General features: G+C 38.0%; 1 protein-coding gene and 1 long non-coding RNA gene across 2 annotated transcripts in view; both read right to left on the bottom strand.

Annotated features, from left to right (window-relative positions):
• LOC149052402 (uncharacterized) overlaps positions 1 to 22,772 on the bottom strand; it is a 320,642-nt gene that overhangs the window by 226,076 nt on the left and 71,794 nt on the right. The window lies entirely within an intron of this gene.
• Positions 3,916 to 8,220, bottom strand: LOC149052414 (uncharacterized). Its single transcript, XR_016183318.1, has 2 exons — positions 7,156 to 8,220; positions 3,916 to 5,873 (listed from the first exon to the last, which is right to left on the bottom strand). It is a non-coding gene; the product is annotated as an uncharacterized LOC149052414 (long non-coding RNA).

Below are 22,772 nucleotides of genomic sequence, written 5' to 3' on the forward strand. Positions count from 1 at the left end.
TGTACACCCAAAAGGCTTGGAAAAAGGACACAACGGAGACAACCTTAATTTAAGCGCCGGAAAATAATGGATATCAACGGGGAGAAAAGCGTTCTCCCAATGCCTGGTGTTGTTTGCCTATTACAAATCATTATCAGGATTTCTATTTTATGATTGCTAACAAATTTGTGGGTGCCGCTAGTTACCTCCACTTTGCTGAATAGCTGTAGGCTGTGAAGAATTTCTTAAGAGGAAAGACTTAAACTAGAACAATTGGTACCCCGACCAATCTGTTTCGATGTAATTTTGGAATATGAAAACGATCTTCGCAGTAAAAAACACTACTTAAGTAGTAGTGAAAAGAAGGCCTGTACGGGATTTGAACCCATGACCTCTGCGATACCGGTGCAGTGCTCTATCAACTGAGCTAACAAGCCAAGTGGGAGCTGGTCACTGTGTTGGTTCCAAATAAACCCTGAGCTTAAGTAGTGTTCATTACTGCGAAGATCGCTTTCATATTCACGTCTGTAACCTCAGTTCAAATATATGACTTCCATATATTCACAATCGATGTAATTTTTATTCCTTTTCTTCTATTTTCTTTCTTTTTTTTTTTCTTTTTTTGCGATTAAAACGCATACGAAACATCCCGGGCAGTATCACTGAATTTCTTAGTGCGTGCATTCTGAGTCAGAGAAACCGAACGCTAGAAATGAGATTTATAAATGTCTTCGAGAGAGCGCAGAAGCTTCTAATCAACATTTAATAGTTCGGAATGTATGGGCTTTCTCAGGTTCCTTAAATTTTCGGTAAATTTCCAACTGCAAGTCATGTAGTTATTTGGGAACCGTGACCGGCAGTCGACCTCAATTTTGTGTCAACGTCCATGGCTCTGTATTCTGAGACCAGCGTTAAGGATCATCGAACGCTAGACATGAGATTTATAAATCACTTTGGGATCACTTTGCGGTTCCTCGTCGACATATGATGGTTTGGATTCTGTAGGCTCTCTCAATTTGTTGAATTTTTAGAGAAATTTCAAACTTCCGTTCATTCAGTAGTTTGAGAACTTTGATCGGCTGTCGATTGGGTAACCAAAGTGCACAAATATATTTACGTCACACAAAACTAACTTTACAGTTATGGACAGAAAATGGTTTCATTCTAAGCTTAAGTCACAAAATCCTTGAGCCTTCTTTTTGTAAGATATTTGCCTCCCTTTTGTACCGGCTTCATATGTTTTTTCAAGTAAGCTTTCAAGATCGTGTGCTCGTAAGTTTGTTTTACTGAATCCAAATTATTGTTTTCAAAAGACTCCACTTCAATAGTCCCCCATTTGTATATTATCGCGGTGAATGGAGAGCTGATTTGTCCGTGAATATGGAAATTTCGGCGAGAGAAGAAAGAATTTCTTTTATAAAATGTCGTCTGCAGCACATACTTAAGCACCCATTTCGAATCCTTGTTTACCCATTTCTAACTACGTGACCACACAGCTAAAGAGGTTTATTTCTAGAGCTGGTCATTTTATGAAGAAAAATTATCATTTAGGGAGACGAGAAGTAGCACATAGAGTAGAGGTCAAAACAAGGGAGAGGTGGATCCAAGGGTACTGTGCATCAGCATTAGAGGAAAGAGGACATATCGGTCATTTAGAGATGAAGCATTATTTGTCTGTTCAGTAGATTTGGATTTAAAGCGTCTTTTGAATAAATAAAGAAAAGTATAAACTTACAAGTACGATAGCAAGATGTTTTTGCTGAAAATGTCTGATGGTAATCCCTTCAACTGATTGTTGTCCAACCGCCTGACAAAAAATCATTTAATCACATCATTTAGTACGTTATACCAGTTAAGGAAGGTCAAGAAACACAGAAAATGCTTGTAAACAGACTGTAAGCGTCAATAAAGCGATGCCTCCTTTGTAGTTGCAGAAAGAAAACGAGCTATATTGTAGAACAAAGTGACTGAGGGTTTTCTATTCGAAGCATTGGAAACAGTCAACTGAACACTTTAAAAATTGCTCTCTACTCCCTCTGTATCTTCCAATCACCTATTGTTATAATACACAAGGCTTTACTATACGAACTGATATGAAGTGTAGACCACTTCATGAGTCAGGCGACGTTATTTGTTTTCATGAGGGTGGGGGGTAGGGTAGTTAATTAAGATACCAAAAGAAGTATGACAGGGAAAAATAATGAACTAATAATTAAGAATTTGTGGAATAGACAGACGTTGGCAGAGAAGAGTAAGGACAATTTTCTCGTGTTACGACTGGTTTGCGGCCCAGTCTGGGTTTCCATACGGGAAGTTAGTTTTTAAACATGCTCAGAAGTGGCCTTTTCGAACGGTGCCACATAGCTGCATGATACCGGTGTACAAATGTATGTAATATTTTCCGCAGCCAGCCCTAAAATTGTGCCTTATTTACCGATAATACTGGATGTGGGGAAACTAAAACACCGACAAAATCATTTTAATTTATTTGCCTAAATTGCAAAAAAACAAAAAACAAAAAAAAAAAAACGCAGGAAATGGCATTTCCGAAACCCTAGATTTAAAAATGTTCTGTAAGAGCATGCCCCCAGATTTCTTATAAAGGGGTAAGTTTCTAAAGAAACTGTGGTGCTGCGTTGGTAGAGCGATAGGGCTAACGCTCGAAACGTCAGCTTTTTTACCCTTTACGGTGGCTAATTTACGTTTTCAACCCAGTTGTTAACACTTAATTACCCAGATTTCTTAGTTTGGACGGCCTTCACCGCTCGATATTATCTCCTCGTGCGTTCACAAAAAAGTTTGACGCTACACCTGGAGGATGTCAACTTCTCGATCGGTATATTTTTACAATGTGATAACTAGGCGAACAATATCGTGCAATAATTACCACCAGCGCTACGTTCAAAAATACAAACGGTTTAACAATTCATCGGCGGTGTGACGGTAGCGGCGAGATTCGTAATTTCGTTCGTCGCCATATACGTGCATTGCATGAGGCTACAGAGTTTGTGGGATGTGATGTGATACATTATTGCGACCATTATAAAACGATCAACACAATGATAACGAGACTTGTGAAAATCATAATTCCCCGCGATGGATATTCGATTAGATAAACTAAAAGCAGGGAATTAGACAGGAGTACCGATCGTTACGTTTAGCTTTTCGTAAATACTACGAGTAAGTTTCGGTAGCTGGATATGGCTAATACCCACACTGTGTGAGATAGGGCGTATCGCGGTGCTGAAACCACACGATACAGACCCGTATTCTTCGAGAACACAGACATATCCGGACGTACCGTGTTCCAAGACATGCGATGTGTCCACCGAGTGTCAGGAACTTTATTCGTTCCAATTCGGACTTAACCCGTCGTATGGAAAATCCGATGTCAGGATACGTCATTGAAACGCGGCGTGTGGAGACCTGGAAATTTCCTTATACTTTCAGATTTGCCGCAAATAATGGCGTACCGTATACGAGCGCGCGGTCAGTCAAATTGTGTCTTTCTTTCGTGTCTTTCTAAAAATTGTCTTTTCCACCGTGAGAACAGTTTCACTAAGTATTCTTGTCCCGAAATTCTACGGTACCAGACGAATCGATCTGTATTCTAGAACCCGATTTTCCACGGTAATACGAGAATCGCGTAGTATTCAGGAACTCGAAATTCCACGGTACTAGACGAATCGGTCTGTATTCTAGAAGCCGGTTTTCCACGTTACTATGAGAATGGCTTGATATTCAAGAACCCGAAATTTCTCGATACTTGAAGAATAGATTCGTATTCTAGATTTTGATATTCCACGATACGAGAAATTTCACTCGGCATTCTTGATCCACACTACATACTATCAGGTGTTCTTGGAAAAAGCAACGAATTCTCCCGATAATTCTGCACCCTCTTACTAGTGTATTTTTCTCAGAACCTTTAGTCTATAAAACAATAAATTATTTTAATATCTAATTAATAATCCTCAAAATGGCCAATTTACAGAATCTATTTCATCATGTGATGACTAACAACTAAGTCTAACCTTATGCACAAAAAGGGAAAAAATTTAGAATGTGTGTAATAATTAAATATGCTAAGCCAAAAGTGCTTAATGCTTGACATGGATGAAAGCAACATTTTCAATATTTACATAAATCATTACACCACGACAATAATTTTAGTATGATGAAAAGACATTTTTTCATCAGTCAGATATGAAGACAAGAATAACAAGAAGAAATGTCTCTACTCTAATGTTAGAGAGTAATATAATTTTATCAAAAACTACAATAAATTCTAATCAAATCATACCATGTTAACAACTTAGTGGGCCCTGGTTATTTACTAAGCTGGATAGTGCCTTTTTAAAGCCAATTCTTTAACATAAAAGTTGTTTGAAGAGCACAATAATTCAAGAAGCTTGTTTGAAATCATTCCAATCAAATTAACTGTGGCATATCCAAAACTGTAGCATTCTTTACAAAGGTCTTCAGTACATCTAATATTACTTCAACAATAAACGGAGTTGATCACCACAAAATTCTATGCTATTTAAGGATTCTTCCCACAGATTTTTGAACTGTTTGCAATAGCTGGCAGATTATGTTCCAATCAAGATGAGAGAGAGAGAGAAAGTGGCATCATTTGTTAATTTTTCAATTTGTGAAACCAGCTAATGCAATATGCAAAAAAAAAAAAAACATTTCGTGAGTTAGGGTTAAAAAGGAACCATTCACCCTAATACCCATAAACCACCTTGCCATTCTGTCAAATGAACTGAATTATAAACAGAAGGCAAAACATACAAGTTATGTAAATAAAGAACACTTAGGCATTAATTTGGTCACAAAGTGACTGTAGCCATCTGTTTGGCCTCCTTTGGATTATGACAGGGCTGGTGTCCAACATATGCAAGGGTTCCCCATCGCTTTCATCACCACTGCAATGTTGTGGGGACGGTGGGGAGGGAGGAATCCTATTTTGAGAAGGAGACCTCTCAGGAAGGAGTGCCCATGCAGGTGAGGAAGTTGGTAGACTGTGTGTGGATGGCTCTCCTTCTACTCTTGTATTTTGTGGATGTGAGCTTCAGGAGGAAGATGGCTGTTTGTCAATTTTCTCCTGAAGTCTCTTTATGAGAGGAGATAGCTGTGGACTATGCCACAGTGGTGACCTCACAACCCACACATCCTCTTGACTGCCCTCACCATTCTCCTTGCCACTCATGAAATTTGCATCAATTTATTGCTGAGCAGTCTTCTCTGCTTTATTTCTTCTGTCAGGTGGATTGTCAAGGTATTGTTGTCTTTTTGTTTCGTAATATCTTGACACAGCACCTGGTACATAAAAATAGTATTCATTATTTTAATTCATGAAATTTTCGCAAAAAATCAGGGGACTTTGCAGAGAGCCGGAAACAAGTCACTTCAAGTTGTTTTAAATGACAGAAAAGACCACAATACACAAGAACACAGGCTTCTCCATCTCCTCGCGGTTTGCTTGGATCAAAATGGAGGACTATTAAGCATTGTGTAAAATCTTTTTTTGTCTTGTGAAAGTAATCCTTTTCAGTCACAAGTAAGCAAAGCTTTAATTTGTCCTGCAAATTTTAATGTGGCTTCTTGTTCTCACATGTGCCACCCCTCTAGGAGGGACAATCTCTTAACTTTGGTTGTCCTTTTTCCCCACCTAGAAAGGGAAATTAAGTTCTTTGACTACACCCTTTGCAAAGTCCACTCCCTTAACCAAGGTTCCCCCCTCCAGGAGATGGCTGATGATAGGTGCATTTCCAAAACATTCCACAGATGAACTCTTAATATCCTGAATAGATATCTTTTACTCACCCTTCACTTCCACAAAACTAAAGTTTAACTTCTTGTTTGTTGTGCAACAAGTGCACATCACCCTTAAATTCAAACAAAATTAATTATAAGAACATTAACTTTTCTTATAAGAACAGTGTATGTGGAATCAAAGGTGAAAAGTGAAATAAGGGAGTTAAGTTCAAATTCTAATAATATCATGGGTAACAAATTATGCTTACAATTGTGTGGTTTAAAATTTCTAGCCAGAAGACAAGACATTTTATTTACAAAAACAAACAACTTAGGTACAAATTAAGAAATAAATGTTTAATCATTTGTCTCATGACATAGAGTCAGGCTATCAAAAGTTTGACAGCAATGTTTCCTACTGCTACACTGCTAGTCTGTCAGGGAGCATGTTTGAATGTTTACATGTCGCTATATGTAGTACTTTGGTGTTTTGTCATTGGTACGTTGTAGTACTCTGTCCTTGGTGAATTTCAATCCTCATAATTATTCCTACTAGCAGATGTTATTCCCTCATAGGTCCGCTTTGTTACTGACCGGCTGTGATGCTCTTTGACTGTAGCCATCCACACTTCAGAAATTTTGATCCCACTCTCTCTATTGATGTTATTAGGGTAAAGTTTTATGTGGATGGCTTCTTAATCAATAATGAGAGCAGAATTTAAATTCCTTAAGCATGGATGCCCACAATCAAAAAGCATAACAGCTAGTCAGTAAAAAAGCTGACCTACGGGAGAACAACATCTGCTGGTTGGAATAATAATGAGGATCAAAATATGATCAAAATACCAATGATGGAGGGCCAAAATGTACCAATGACAAAACACCAAGGTGCTACATATAGCAACACATAAACATTTGACTTCATCACCTGATGAAGAAGACTAGCAGTGTAGCTGTCGAAACACCCAATCAAACTTTTGATAGTCTGACTCTAAATCATGAGAAAAATGATTAAATGCTCATTTATCGATTTAACCTCAATGAACAATAACATCTACTTTTAACTTAAGGACATTTTTGTAAATTATTACAGAAAAAAACAATCTATACTGAACTATGTGGAGTAACCTTTTTCAGTAGCTTTAAAACTAAATTGCAGAAGTTCATTTTCAGGCACTATAGGCAAATGATGTCTGACATTCTCAAAACTTCATACACTGGAGCAATCTTGGAGGCCGCCCCCCGAGTATTTATTATTCTCGGCTTAGTTTCAAACAAGCCATAGGACATGCGGTATTAACATCACAAAGAAGGGAATACTGTCCCACAAGCTTAAAATACTTCTCATACCAGAATCGAAGCTTAAAAGGAAACGCCTATTGCTACAGTGCTGGAACAAAAATTTGCACAAACCTTTAGTTGCTTTGGAACAGGCTCACGAAGGATATTCTCCTTCTCAGTCGACTGAGGTTGGCGATCGAGCTTGTGTCGTACAGTCTGTAGTTCGGTCTTCACCTCAGCCACTTCTTTACAAGCGTTTTCCAGTTCCACGCTCAAACTGTATAGTTTGGCATTTTGCCGCTTTACCATATCCTCCAGTTCTTTGATTGTGTCGAACAACTGTCGAATTTCTCGGTTTGAGACCACCAGGTTCTCCCGATTTCTGATAGAATCTTCTCGTAAAGGCTCTGGATGGGATGGAACTGCGCTTGATCGGGCGCCGGTTGATGAGTTTGAGCCGAATGGTCGTCGACTCAAAGTGGTACTGGTATTACCACTCCGGAAGAAAGATGCATCCACTTCAATGTCAAAACTAAAATCGTCCAGCGAATATTATGTAATGTGTCCACAGGTCGAGCGACGCTTCTCTTTCGCTTCTATTTCGTCTAAGCGACCCGTAAGCCAATAATCTACTTCTAGAGCAACCATGTGAGTAAGACTAACCAATAAGCGCAGTCTCATTGAATGTCACGCATTTTGTCGGCACGACTGTCGGCACTTACCTCGCTAGCATATTAATGGTTGCTGAGAGTTCTTCACCAAGGCAGCATAATAGGTGAAAGTACGGATCAATTGAGAAGGAAATTTTGTGAAAACTGCGCTTCTTGGTTTGGGGAAAGCTTCTATTATGATCACATATGTGAAAAGTCCAGTTTGCAGAGATTAAACGTGAAAGGTGAGTTGAGTTAATAATGAGGTTGATCTTTCTGAACATAGGTCGACGATAGTTGAAATTCCTGAAAAGTTTTCTTCAGTCCTCATAGTGTTTTAAGCCCGGGTCGCACAAGATATAATACTCTTGATTATTTGCGATGGTTCAAAGTTAAGCCGTTTTGAGAGAAGGAAGAATCTTGTTCTGCGCGGGCTGGACAGAACTGAAAAACCCCTGCGCATGGTAGAGACTCGCGCGTGGGGGAAACTGGGGACGACAACGTTAAACCATAGCAACACGAACGTGAAATGGCGGAATTTTCGAAAAAAAAATGAACAGCGCCATTTTTTACTCCAGTTAAATGTTTCGAATAGCACACACGGGAAAATCAGTAAATTTTCCCGTAACAATAATACAAGTACGTTCCGGCGATAGGGTATGGCGAAAACCTAGAAAAAAAAGTTGTTCCAACTTTGCAAATCATTGAAGGTTAGGAAAACCATGACCCTTTGTCACGCACAAGGCTATATTTTATACATATTCAGACATGTTTCTGCCTTTTCGGTACTGGATTTGCTTTTGATTTTAACCAAAGACTTTGTTTCCTTGTTTTCAGGTTTCGCGATGAGAAATTGACAAGATCGAATGTTAGAAATGTACAAGATTCAAACGTGAATGTAGATAAAGTTGAGTTAAAGTAAAAGCTGTTTGACGCGAAAACGTCGCAAGAGATTCCAAGCTTAAGGGAAAACATGACGCCTTGATAGTTTAAAAGCTTTTTTTGGGATGATAATTTTTGTTTTTAAGATTGTGTTTACGAGAGCACATGGCAGTTGTGCTACATGCTATCTCACCGATTTCAATAAAACTTTGCTAGTTTAAAGGGTCTACCCCAAAACTCAAAAGACAAAGTGGTTTCTGTTTTGGTTTTTTTCCGGGAGGATATAGAATATATGAAGCTTTCACCGCGATGGTATTTAATGAGGTTTTTTCACAGGTCTTATGTTGCCTGTATCACGCTTACATCCACTTTATTAGAAATATAAACAGTAGCGGTTAAATTGAATTACGGTTATAGGGACCCGGATATCTGTATAAAAACTTTACAATTCAACAGGAGTTCGCCCTATATTGAGGTGTTTACCAAAAGTATTTTGTTAGTCCATTGAGCTCGAGGCAAGATCATTCGGAGACGCTCGAAAGTTGGGTCTCGACTTAGGAGGGGCTGGTTAATGGGATTGGTACCCCCTTCTGGCCTCTCAATCAATTTCTTCAGATTAGCAAAGTTTGCAAATTTATGGCATACCGTAATATTTTTTAGTAGACACTTGAAGAGGAATTAAGGGTGCATGACACTTTTTGAACTCTTATTCTTAGTTATTGCACTTCTAGTGTTTTGATTGGCTCATTCAAACTGGGCTCGGTTAAATTGAACAAGGCTACTGTTGTCACTAGGCTGATTTTTTAAATTATTTTTTGTCATCTCTCCGTGTAAAGGTTAATAATCAGAAAAGAACTAACACACAGACCTGAACACTGAACCCCATAGAATATTCTTTACTTGATAACTTGAGTACTTGAGAAAGAAGGAAGGAAGAAGGAAGGGTCTAAGGGGGAAATTCCATCCTCGAAGTATTAATTTAACAAGTTTGTCTTCAAATTTCTCTCTGACGATCTATTTGGCGAACGAATTTTCCAAAACCGATGTATTTTCCAGGTGACTTTTCCTAATCCAAGTGTTAACGCGGTTCTATGAGGATATAAACCCTAATATGCGATAGCACCCACGCATTCAAATATCTGCTTTGATGGTTGGTTTCCATGCGTTCCTCTAACACCAATATTGAGAGAGACTCCAAACTTACAGCCACTCCAGCTGAGTATTGCTACTGAAAATGCCTGGTGGTAAGTTCTTCAACTGGTTGTTGTTCAATCGCCTATCAAAAATAAGTAAATAAATTTTCAATTGCATGGTATACGAGAACAAAGTTCAGAGAATAACAGTCCTCTAAAAAAGTTGTTTTATTTTTTTTTATTCTTGGATAGAAAGGCCCAAAATATATACGTTATCATTACGTAACTTTTCATATATTGGGTTGTCACAACGAAATAAAGACAAAGTTTATGATATATACATATATAAATATACATATACATAAGTTAAAGAATTAAAGAGGACGCATCGATTCTCTGTGACTCTGAGGTTCGCGCCTAAGCGCTCGTCAGACAGAACTTTCGGACGAGCGCTTATAAGCCTCTCTTTGTTCTTTCTCATGACCTCGGAGGGGCTGAGAATCTTGTGAAACGGAAAGATAGTGAACTGAGGGGTCAATCCTGCCGCACATTCATCAATATGCTTGCTGACTCCCAGCATACGTGTGTGTGGGTCTCTAATTTGTCCAAATCCTGCACATGCATGTTATTACGTATATCAAGTTCGTTGAGGTGCAGTTCATTGAGTGTTTTATCCGAAATGTTTCATTCGTGGCGGAGAAGGTGAGGTCTTTACCCTGTTTTAAATAAGGGCATGTTCTGCAACGTTTTGTTTCGCAAATTTTAACTTCCGGATTAGTGTCCTTTTGCTTGGAGAAATAGGAGTTTGTTAGCATCTGTTAGCAAAGTTTTCTGCAATGTCCTTTAAAAGTGTTTTCTAAACCATTGTCATGTGTTGAAGAGCTAAAAAACAAACAAAAGCGTTTTTGATAGTGAGCCATAGGTTCTTCCCTGTTTCGAAATGAACTACAAATTCTTGGAGAGGCATAAAAGCGAGAAAATCCTGTGAACACGGCCCAGAAAATGGCAAGCAAAAGTTCAACCAAACAAGACAAAGAAGCGACAACGGTTTTGCCACCAAAAAGGTGAAAGGTGTCAATGATTTTCCTTCTCGAGCAAATGATTTCGAAAATTTGAACAAATATGTTAATATAGACGGCTTATAAACTCACTGAAATAATCTATTATCCTCAATATAGTGTGAAGTATGTTAAAAGGTTGAAAACAAATATGAAAACAAGCGCAAGGTACAAATAAAGTCGTCAAAGATTCAACCGTGTACGACTGACCACGCTTCCTATTCGCTAACGCAATGACAGTTCCAATAGTTGACTTTGAAATGGCTTTCTGGGGCGCGCACTCAGGATAAAAACAAACAAGATTATAACTGTTTTCTTTTTCTCCTATTTTCATTCAATTATGCAATGCAAGAAAAATTAATTACCTGACGAGGGAATTCTGCGTTAAATTGCGCTTGAAAACCGATATCATACGAATCGCGGAGAAAGTTCATTTTCCTTTCGTATTTATTTACCTAAATTTTCCTGCAATAAAACGCAGGAAATGGCATTTCCGACACCCAAGATGTTAACATTTTCTGCCCCCAGACCCCTTAGTTTAGATGGTCTTCAGCGTTCGAAATTATCTTCTCGTGCGTTCACCTTAAAAAAATCTCACGCTTCAACTTCTCGAAGAAATCGGAATAATTTTACAATGTGACAACTAGGCGAACAATAACGTGCAATAATACCCACCAGCGCTACGCTTAAAAATACAAACTTATCAACAATTTATCGGCGGTGTGACGGTACCGGCGTAATTCTTAATTTCGTTTGTCGCTACTTATTTGTATTGCATGAGGCCACAAGGTTTGTCGGATGTAATGTATTAGTAGGACCCTTAAGGCCTATTTACACGGTACGACTTTGTCGCATGCGACAAGCTTAGGACAGGCCTACGACATGACTTAGGACAATTTACACGCGCACGACATTTTCACCTACGACATGCCAAAATCGCGTGCAATTCCACTCATTTCGGCCGCGGTCATTGTTTCAATAATAGGGACCTTAAGCAAACCACGACAGCGACGGCAAAGAGGACATGGAAAAACAATAGATTTAATTAACAAAACAATAGCTCAGCACGTGCGTTTGAAAATTTTGTACATTTCATAGCCGTCCCATGCAAAACAACAACGTGAAACCGAAACCGCGACGGCAAGTTGTTTTAATTTCCATTTGGAACTCAACGCCTCTTTTATACGTTATGCTGAAGTTGAGGTGTGGCGCCGTATGAGACGGTGAACACATTCAGCCATTTTTGAAATTCTAATTAACGGCAGAAATTCATTTTTAATTGAAGTCTTCACTGGCGTTGCCGTCCTGACTGCTTAAGGTCCCTAATTTGCAAGAGAAGGAAAAGAACCTCTTCCTCGCTCCACAGTGATATCATATTCTCTGTTTCCTCATCTGAGAATGTATTTTTCGCTTTGGAAGCAGTCTTCGACTTTCCGGAGGCGACTTCCTCTGCCATTTTGACGCAAGAAATTTCACCTTCCTCCCCTACTCAGTAGAAATTTGTCACAAAATACGTCATTTTCCATCAATTTCGGCTACGATTGTCGCAGCGTTTTAAAACATGTTTTAAAATCCTACGACATTTTTCGTGACGTGCACGACAGTCGTAAGCGAGTGGTAGGTTTGATTTACACGATACAATTCGTGTCGTAGGCCTGTCGTAAGCTTGTCGCATGCGACAAAGTCGTACCGTGTAAATAGGCCTTTAGAAAGCCATGACAACGAGACTTTTAAACATCATATTTCTCCCGCGGTGGATATTTGATTAGATAAACTAAAAGCAGGGAATTAGACAGGAGTACAGAACGTTACGTTTGGCTTTTCGCTTTCATTTCGAAATGCCACGATACGTTTTGGTAATCCCTTCACCTGATTGTAGACCAACCAACTGATAAAAAATCATTTAAAGCCGGTGTTTAGTATATTGCACCAATTTAAGGATGGTCAGGAAACACAACAAATGTCTGCAACAGAGTGTTAGTGTCAATAAAGCGATGCTTAAAACATTACTTATGTGTTCGGTAGATTTGGATTTAATGCGCCTTGTGAATAAATGTCGCAGGTATAAACTCACAGGTCCGATAGCAAGGTATTTTTGCTAAAAATGTCTGGACGTATCGTGTTCTATTTTGGATATGTTCCCGCATGGATTATTATTTTTCAAGAAATGAGGTTTCAGCCATTTCGAATCCTTGCGATCGCTAGAGATGAACAGTCGGCCATATGTTCTCCACGCCTTTTTAACTATAAAATTCTGAAGGGACAAAACAGCACAAGCGTTTGTGGTTTCCAAGTAATTTGCTAGGACAAAGGTATGCAAAATAAATTTATTCTACGACAAAATATATCCGTGCCGTTAAGTATCAGACTCTTGATATTCTTTGACGCGCTGCGATTAACGTACACAGGACATGACTTGTCATGACACGCCCTGTCGTGGGTGTCAGGAACACGACACTCTCCGACACGCCACGTTTCCCGACACGTTGCGTTCCGATCTGCGACTCGTCGGGTATCGTGAAATATCTCAGCTCCAAAAATTCCATTTCATTACACGCAGTGCAAGGGAAAAAAATATTCAAGCTTCGCAAATCATTGAAGGTTGGGTAAACCACAACACTTTGTCACGCTCAATACTGTATATTTTTTATTATCAGACAAGTTTTGTGCCTTTTCGGTCCTGGATTTGCTTTGGAATTTAACCAAGGGTTTTGTTTCCTTTTTTAAAGTTTCCTGTTTAGGCTTGTTTAAGTTATAAACTTAAGTTTGTGGAAATAAACACCAAAGTAAATTAGTTCACAACGGGATTAGGAAAAGTTTTTGTTAAAAAAGTTTTTTTTTGAGGTCACTTTCATATTCTGTTTATATCATAGCGTTCACTTTTCTTTCCATTTCGAATTCTTGTGTAACCATTTTAAATTTCGTGACAACTGAAAAGGTCTATTGCTAAGGCTGCTCATTTTATGAAGAAAAATTGACATTTAGGGAGACGAATTTTTCTAAATCGATGCATTTTACCAGTGACTTTTCCTAATCCAAGTGTTAACGCTTTAAAAAAAGAAAAGAAGAAGAACGCAAAACATCTCTGAAATTTGGAAAAGAATTGTCGATGAGAACATTTCCCTCTTGCCTTCTATTGTTTCTTTTGACCAATTATTTTCAGAGCTACTGTAATTTAGAGCATTTTGTGTCAATTTTAAGTCTAATTCACTCATGGTATATTATTGTTTTATAGAATGACGCTAGCTCACTCTGAAGGTCTCGTTCCACTATCGACCTTAGATAAAAATTAAAAAAAAAAGAATTCTGATAGTTTTCAGAATTCGTGAGAGGTATATACTGACACACTAGAGAATGCTGAAGGGGCGCTCTGATTAGCTTGTCAAACTCCGAATATTCTCAGTTTTTCACCGCTGGGAGATTTGCGCCCGAAAGCATTGTAATCGTTGCAGGAATAATTTAGTTTGAATAGTTAGTTTTTAATTCACTGTGTTAGTATACAACAAAACAACTACTCGCATCAGCATCATTGGTCAATATCATCAGCGGTTTGATAAATATCTACCACTACCTTATCCTTTTTTTTTTCTTTTGGGAATTAAAGCGCATGCAAAACATCCCGCATGGTATCACGGAATTTCTGAGTGAAATAATTCTGAGTCAACGTGAACCGAACGCTAGTTATGAGATTTGTAAATCTTTTCGAGATCGCTTAGAAGTTCCTCATCAACATATTATAGTTTGGAATGTATGGGTTGTCTCGACTGCAAGTCATTTCATTATTTGAGAACCGTGACCGGCAGTCAACTCTTGCAGTTTTCAAGTGTCTACAAAGATTGAAGTTTTCTAACGATATCTGTTTTTTAAGTTTTACATTCAGTTTTACCAAGTTTTCAGTTTTTCAGTTTTTTTTAGTTTTATCTAAATGACAAGTAAAAAAAACCTTTCGAATGTGCATGTGTACTCAAGATTTACGGCAATTCCGTTTGCTGTCGGCGATTTCAACTTTCACTTGATAATTGTTGCCAAGTTAAAGCATTCTAAACACTTTTGTAAATTTAAACGACGACTCCGTGCAATGTTAATCCAAGCTGAGACAACTTAAACAAGTTTTGTTAAAGGAAAATAGTGTACCGCGAGTAAACAAAACAGTTGGACGACGTTTGAATCAGTACAAACGAAACACGGCTCGATGTCGTTGTCTTTCGATTTCTTCGCTCTCAGACGTGGTGTGGTCTAATAACGTTATTTAAGAATTAAAAGTTAAGTCCTAACCATGAAAAAAACTTCACCGGTTAAAATCCTACAACTGAATTTATTTTTCATCATAAAAAATCTCCGCAAGACATTAAAACTGATTTGTTCAAAAGGTTTTATGCACAGACTATTATAAAGTATTCTTCAGTAGCACGTCATTGTTTACAAATTGTTTTCGCGTTCTCTCAATATCCCAAGTGGTTTACATACGACGGCAAAACGATGCTTAGCTATCCCGGAGTAACACACGCGAGATTTGCGCTTGTGATCGTTGCAGGAGTTAAAATAATCTCTTTGTGCTATATTATCTCGCCTTTTTCGTATATACTACGAGTACGTTTTGGTAGTGGGGTAAGGCTAGAACCAAAGGAAAAATTAAACATGTTCTAGCTTCGGAAATCATTGAAGATTGGGCAAACCACGGTCTTTTGTCGCGCTCAATACTATAGATTCCTTATTTTCAGACAGGTTTTGAGCCTTTCGGTCCTGGATTTGCATTTAATTTTATTCAGAGGATTTGTTTCCTTTCTTCACGTTTCACGTGAAAGGTTTGTTTAATCAACTTTAATTTGTTGGGGAAACTCGTCAATGCAAAGTCGTTCACGACGGATTCAGAAAAAAAGTTTTTGCTAACATTTTTTGTATGAGGCTACTTTCATATTCTATTCTATATTATATCTTACACTTTTCTGTACACAAAATTTTCTTTACTTTTATAACCTCAGAATCTCTCTCCTTGAGCTATATTATTGCAATCGCTGCGCGCTGGACAAAATCTGTGAAATTTACACTTTCGATCGCTGTCCACATGGGTGTACTGTCCAAAAATCATTTTTGGCTTGTGGCGACGCGAAAAAAGAGAATTGGAGAACAACTAAAAGGGAAGTGGAGAGGACCGCTCTTAGCGAGAGCGGCACTTAATGCAGCTTTTTCAAGATATAACTGATAATGTGCAATATCATCCCTGCATTCAAATGTCTGATTTGAAGGTTGGATTTCATGCGTTCCTCTAACACCAATATTGAGAAAGACTCCAAACTTACAGCCTGTACAACCCGGTATTATTGCTAAAAATGCCTGATGGTAAATTCTTTTACTGGTTGTTGTTCAACCGCCCATCAAAAATAAATCAATGTATTTTCAATTGCAACGTTCAGTGGATAAGAGTACTCGAAAAAAAGTTGTTTATTATTTCTCATGTTCCGATATGACGGCCTAAAATATGCACCTCATTGTTATTAAAAGATTTGTCGTACATGGAGTTATCACAACGGAATAAAAAAAAAGTTTGTATTAAATAATGCTTCTTTCATGTTTATTGTATGCTATATTTACGCGATTTGTTAGATCTATATCTAATGTTATGTAACCAGAAAATCTCAACAAAACTGTGTCTGGTTCAATACACCTTTTTCAAGCGTTAAATATTCCTGCCACTCCACGCAAAATAGTAAATCATTAAAAAAGAATAAACAAGGCAAACAAGTTCTTATTACACCGTAACTGAAATGTTAAAAAGACAAATTGTCCATCAGAGCATTTCGCTTTACCCTACTATTGTCTATTTAGTCCAATTATTTTTAGGGCCACTGTAATTTAGAGTATTTTAAAGGCTTGGTATCAGGTTACAAAAAATAAACATCGCATTCAAATACACATTTCCATAATCTTCAGGTCAATAGCTTTCCAGTGATGTATAGTCTGCTATGGTTCTAATGAAAACAATAGCTGTTACAGATGATTCAAAAATTTCACTTTTTCATGTAAAACCCCGCTTTAAGTCTAATTCACGCATGGTAAATCATTGTTTCAGAAATGAAGAAATTAAGCCAGGTCACTCTGCAGGTTTAAGAGTGCCCTTCTCGTTCCACTGTCGACCTTAGCTTTTCAAAACAAAAAAAAATGTAGACAGTTTTCAGAATTTGTGAAAGGTATCTACTGACACAGTGGAAAATGCTGAAGGGTCGATGCAAAAAACTACTCAAACTCTGAATATCTTTAGCTTTTTACCGCCAAGGCATTTCCGAGGGATTTGCACTAGAATGCTATATAATCGTTGTAGGAATAAATGAGTTTCCACAATATTTTAATGCTATATTATCTCACTGTTTTAGTATTCACCAAAAAAATTACTCTCATCAGCATTAATGGTGGATACTTAAAGCGCCATTTTGCGGCTTGGTAAATATTTACCACTAGCTACTTCCACTTCGCTGAGTAGTTGTTAGCTATCAACAGTTCTTAAAGAGGAAAGACTTAAACTCGAAGTAATAGTACCCCTACCAGTCTGTTACGATGTGATTCTTATTCCTTTTCCTTTTCCTATTTCCTAAATTTTCAGCAAATTTCCAACTGCAAGTCATTTAGTTATTTGAGAGCCGTGACCAGCAGTCGACCTCTTGCAATTTCTAGTTAAGTGTCAACATCCGTGGCTCCGAACTCTGAGACCGAGCGCGAGAGAATAGATTTATAAATCACTTCGGGATCACTTGGCAGTTTCTTATCGATATATAATAGTTTGAGTTGTGTAGCTTCTCTCAATTTGTTAACTTTTCAGAGACATTTCTTGCTGCCGGTCATTCCACAGTAGTTTGAGAACCTTGGCTGCCTGCCGATCAGATAACCAAAGGGTACCAATATTTACGTTAAAAACAAAAACAACTTTACAGTTATCGACAGGTATAGCTTCATTATTGGCTTAAGTCACAAAATTCCCGAAACCTTCTTTTCGTAATATATTTGCTTCCCCTTTGTGCCCGTTTCATTTATCTTTTTGATCTCTAAAGATCGTGTGCCGGTTTGTTTTTAATAATCTCAATTTTTGTTTTAAAAAGACCTCTTCAATCGTCGCCGATTCTTATATTAGCGCAATCACTAGAGTCCTAATCTATCCGTGAATATGAAAACTTCGGCAAAGAAGAAGGAGTTTCGTCCATAAAATGTTGTCTGCGGCACATACTTGAGCAGCCATTTCGAATTCTTATTTACCCATTTCAAACTACGGGACCACACAGCTTAAAAGGTTTATTGCTGGGGCTGCTCATTTTATAGGGAAACGAGGAGTGGCACATAGTGTTCAGCAGAGGTAAAAACAAGGAGAGGTGGGTCCAAGTGTACAGTGCATCAGAATTAGAGGGAAGAGGACATTCGGACAAAACATTACTTAAATGTTCGGTAGATTTAGATTTAAGGCATATTTTGCGTAAATAAGCAGGGTGTAAACTTACAGGTACCGCAGCAGGGTGTTTTTACTAAAAATGTCTGATGGTACTTCCTTGATCTGGTTGTTGTCCAACTTCCTAAGAAAACATCATTTAAAGGCGGTGTTTAGTACGTTGTACCAATTAATGAACGTCAGGAAACGCAAGTAATGCCTGCAAACAGACTTTTAGTGTCAATAAGGCGATGCTTACTTTATAATTTTTCATATTTGAGTCTGCGGTAAGAAAACATGCTATATAACAAAATGACTTTGAGGGTTTTAATTCGAAGCATTGAAAACAATTGTACACTTCAATATTCCTCTCTACTCCCTCCCTCTCCTCCAATCACCAATTGTTATGATACATAAGGCATTATGATACATAAGGCTTTACGACACAAACTGACATGTAGTGTAGTCCACGTCATAGGCCAGGCGATATTTATTTGTTTTAGGGTGGGGGGTAGGGTAGGTAGAGATACCAAAAGAAGTTTAAAAAGGAAAATATTGAACTAACAATACAGAATGTCCGGAATAAGCGGACTACTTAGGCAGAGAAGTATAGGGAAAATTTTCTGTATTACGACTGGTTGACGCGTGCCCCATGTCTGAGTTTCCATACGGGAAACTTAGTTTTTGAACATGCGCAGAGGTGGCCTCTTCGAAATTGAGGTGCCACAAGCCCACTGAGTTAAGACCTTTATCTATCAGGTTATCAATTTTTACTTAAGTTTTGGTCTTAGTGGAGGGGGACAGGGAGGACTAGGGGGAGGGAGCCCGGGGGAACAGGGAGCGGGACAGACATCTATCTGAGGGCGTGAAGCAGGAGCAGAAATTACAAAACACTCGTCTTTTGTTTTTAACTACGTATAATCCAGTTTAGAGGCGAGTACCCATTTAACTTCCACCGCGGCGTTAACGATATTTTTATGAGCGAGAAACCTTAAATTTATTCTGAGGCTGATATAACAGCATTAATAGAGATAAAGATGGATGCCCATTTTGTTACGTTATAGGTCATGAACGAGGTGAAATAAAAGCAGACGTTTGTCAATGTCTCGTGAGCTGTAGCAGGCGAAATTCTTCAGCGCACGAAGTGAGTTGGGTAAAATGACGTCAGAAGTTACCAGTTTCATTAATTTTTCGAGGTGGGGAAACTAAACCATCAACAAGCGCATTTCCCGTCCTATTTATTTACCCAAAGTTTCCTGCAAAAAGCGCAGGAAATGGCACTCCGAGAACCTAGAGTTAAACATTTTCTGTAAGACCATGGCCCCTGACCACTACCTTTGGACGGTCTGCTCCGCTCGATTCTATCTTCTCGTACGTTCCCCTTAAAAATCTCACGCTACACCCGGAAGATGTCAACTTCTCGAAGAAATTGGAATAATTTTACGACGTAATAACTAGGCGAACAATAACGTACTATTATACCCACCAGCGCTCATAAATACAAATGTATTAACAATTCATCGGCGGTGTCACGGTACCGCCATATTTCGTAATTTCGTTCTTTGGTCTATACGCGCATTCCTTGAGGCCATAAGGTTTATCGGATGTGATATAATATTACGACCCCATTAAAGCCACTATCACGATAACAACAAGATTTTTTAATATCTTAATTCTCCGCGATGGATAATTAATTAGATAAACTAAAAGCAGGGAATAAGACAGGAGTACCGGACGTTAAGTTTGGCTTTCGTATTTGATTTCTAAATGGTATAATACGTTTTGCCGCAGTTTGCAAGTTAAATCCAGGTTTTAGATACTTTTAAATTTAGTTTCCGCGTCTTTATGACTTTTTTTACCTTTGTTGGTCAACATTTATGGCAATTCCGTTTCCTGTCCGCGATTTCAACCTTCACTTGATAGTTTTTGGCAAGTTTAAGCACTCTAAACACTTTCTGTAAAATTTAACGACGACTCCATGGAAGCACGTCATTGTTTAAAAAATTTTTTCGTGTTCTCTCAACATCGCGAGTAGTTATACATGACGGTAAACCGATAAAAAAGTGTGCTTCATTGCTTAGCATTGCTTAGCGTGACCTTTCATGAGAAGTAAAAATTATTTGTCTTTTTTTACAAGAAAGCACTTCTAGAAAGTTCCTAATCCTTCTGTCATTTCCTTTGCCTGTTTTCTACTGCAAATATCGTCTGCAATTGCTATTATTTTTGCTGATTGTCATGACCTTTCCTGCGTGCGCGTGCGAGCCAGTTGGTATACAGCACCCATTCTAGTTTTATTGCGTGGTGTTGGGCCAAGGTGTGTAGGTCTGGCTCGAAAGATATCTGCACACTGCAACACATGTTCCTATGTTTTCTCCTTTTTCTTTATTTTTATTTTTATTCTCTTTCCTGCATTATCACACATGTATGTTATTTTAATTCCGTCAGCGCGTTCCCTGAAAGTAGGCTATGAAAAGTCAATATTGACCTGAACTGAAAACTTTTCTAGCAATATTTGTTTCTTGAAAGAACCCCTGTTATTTATGAATTTTTTTCTCAAGAGAATGTGTTTTTATTTGCTATTTCCATTAGAACATGAAACTAGGTCCGTTAAGTTTTTTTGTTTCGTAACTCCCAAAAGCTGTGTTTGCAACAACATGAATTGAGAAATCAAAAGCAATTCCGCCCGAAAAATCCGCAATTTCTCATTCTTAATCAATTTTACAAGTCATGCAATTAAACGCCGGCAACACTCGATCGAGAGAGATGTAGATTTACATGTAATAATAGAATGCTTGAGAAAAAACGCAGATACTTTACGACCGAAGGAAGCAATTAATCATAGAGATCTGCAGATTATTCTGAAATTGTTATTTAGCCGACAGCAGGAACGACGGGCTTGAATAATTCCTACAAAAAGCCTGCGGGTCACGCAACAGATGTTAGTCTTGGGGAGTTCTGCATGGAAATGTTCGATGGCGGTAAGTGACAACGACAACACTATTTTAATTTTATTTTCGGGATAGAAACACAGTTTTTAGTTTGATAGAGCTATTAATATTTGCTCTCAAGCGAGAGTGCAGACTTTCTCGTCTGTAGAAGCCGAAGTTGTAGCACGCTGGAACTTGAAACAAATGTCAACCGACACGCAGCGTGTGACTTTACAACCCTAAAATTAGTAATGATGATGATAAGCAATCAACTTATAGACTGATGAATGCTTTGTGCCGTGCAAAAGCCATATTTGCCGATTTTAGCAATTTCGCACATAGTTTTTCATAGTATAATTGAAGCGTTATTGATTTCCGTGATTTATCCTGTTGCTTCATGTTTGAATAATTTTTTCATTCTGTCATAAATAGTTATTGGGCTTCCGCCCCACTTTACCTCCGACTCTTTCGGCCATGCTCCCTTTAAAGGTCTTGAATTAACAACAAGAGAAAAGAGATCTCTATTTCTTTTTCTCTTGTCTAAGTAACCGGGATTTATATTATCCGCACGCGAAGGACCTCATTAAATCTTCTGACAATTTTTCATTAACAATCTACTTTGCAACAAAGCCTTGTTTCGTTATTTATTAATATTTTTCTAGGATGTATATTTATTAATATTTTTCTCTAGACATGTCACCTGACCTAATAACTGAGTAGTATCTTGTGATATCATCAAACTAATTTTCTCCAAATTCAATGTCTTCCGTGTAAGTCCCAAACGACAAAATCTTTGTGACTCTTGTTTTTATACCCACATCCACTTTATATCAACACTATATTTGTTAAAGCTGGTGCTTATGTGGTCTTGCATCTGAGTACTACGTTTACAATGACTTATAAATTACTGAAATACTTAATACTGAGCGCTAAATACCAAGGTCATTAAAAATATAAGAAATCGTCATTACTTAAATCACAAAGAATCAAACGCCGAAGTGTGTCAGCATTTTCCCATATTCTAATTCATTTTCTTTAAATTGAGCTGCCAAGCTGAAGCACCAAAAAAATAAATGAAAGTATTTTGCGGCAAAAAAAGAAAAAAAAAGCGCTAATATCTTTTTTTTATGCTTCATTGTTCTAGCAACATTCGGACCAAATTACTCGGATTCCATCAATCAGTCTATATTTAAAAAGTAAAGAGCTTTTTTTGACGCATTTGAGGGTTGGTATCACTTCTTAAAGAATGTAAACACAGAAAAATTATTTTGAATTCATTTTCCTCGTGTATTTTCCGTAACGAACTTATCCAAGATTTGGAATGAAGCGCGAGTGTACGAACTTCCTTCTCCTGGCATGGAAGATTTATTACCCTCGATCCAGTGGCTACCCAACCTTCCTCCCCGCCCCTTCCTTCCACACTAATGCTTGGAGGCAAGTTAGGCTGAGAACTAATGAACTGTGTGGATACATCATAAAGTTTGTCTGATTGATGACTTAAAAGCCTGGCCTTAGCTATTGGTATTTTTTAAAACAATAATACACTTTGTGACTTTGGTGAATACGTCTGATCATTGCAATGTTGTAACTGTTAGAATTATCCCCGTAATTTCCCCTCATTGTCTCTTTACATAGCCTGCATGATTAAAATTAGAAAGAATAGTCTTCACTTTTGACTTACAGCACTC

This window comes from Pocillopora damicornis, chromosome 1, assembly GCF_964200805.1.
Source record: "Pocillopora damicornis chromosome 1, jaPocDami1.2, whole genome shotgun sequence".
NCBI classification, from domain to species: Eukaryota; Metazoa; Cnidaria; class Anthozoa; order Scleractinia; family Pocilloporidae; genus Pocillopora; species Pocillopora damicornis.